This window comes from Cyprinodon variegatus, unplaced genomic scaffold (genome assembly GCF_000732505.1).
Source record: "Cyprinodon variegatus isolate N-32 unplaced genomic scaffold, C_variegatus-1.0 Scaffold660, whole genome shotgun sequence".
NCBI lineage: Eukaryota > Metazoa > Chordata > Actinopteri > Cyprinodontiformes > Cyprinodontidae > Cyprinodon > Cyprinodon variegatus.
In genome coordinates, this window is record NW_015151113.1 from 71,877 (window position 1) to 72,528 (window position 652).

The following is a 652-nucleotide window of genomic DNA, read 5'->3' on the forward strand; positions in this document are numbered from 1 at the left end:
CACTGATGGTGGCAAGCTACATTGTAGCCACAGCTGCCCTGGGGCTCACTGACAGAAGCGGGGCTGCCGTACACTGGCAATGCCTTCTAGTGCATTATTAATAAAAACAATGTTTTAAAAAATGACAAATAACAGCCAATACCGGTGTCAACAAAAATATATCATGCATGTCTAGTATGGAAACAATTTCAATTCCATCCATCCAGGAAAAGATGGATGGATCATAAATGGATGGATGGATGGATCACAAATAGATGGATGGATAGAGGATAAATGGATAGACGAATGGATGATAAACGGATGGATGATGAACGGATAGATGATAAATGGATAGATGGACAGATGATAAACGGATGGATGATAAATGAATGGCTGGACGGATGATAAACGGATGGATGATAAACAGATGGATGATAAACAGATGGATGATAAACGGATGGATGATAAATGGATGGACGATAAATGGATGGACGATAAATGGATGGACGGATGATAAATGGACGGATGAGAAATGGATGGATGGACGATAAATGGATGGATGGACGATAAATGGATGGATGATAAATGGATGGATGATAAATGGATGGATGGATGATAAATGGATGGATGGATGATAAATGGATGGATGGATGATAAATGAACGGATGATAAA

At 39.4% G+C, this 652-nt stretch overlaps 1 protein-coding gene across 1 annotated transcript in view; it reads right to left on the bottom strand.

Moving 5' to 3' along the window:
• fam98a (family with sequence similarity 98 member A) overlaps positions 1 to 652 on the bottom strand; it is a 20,779-nt gene that overhangs the window by 1,412 nt on the left and 18,715 nt on the right. The window lies entirely within an intron of this gene.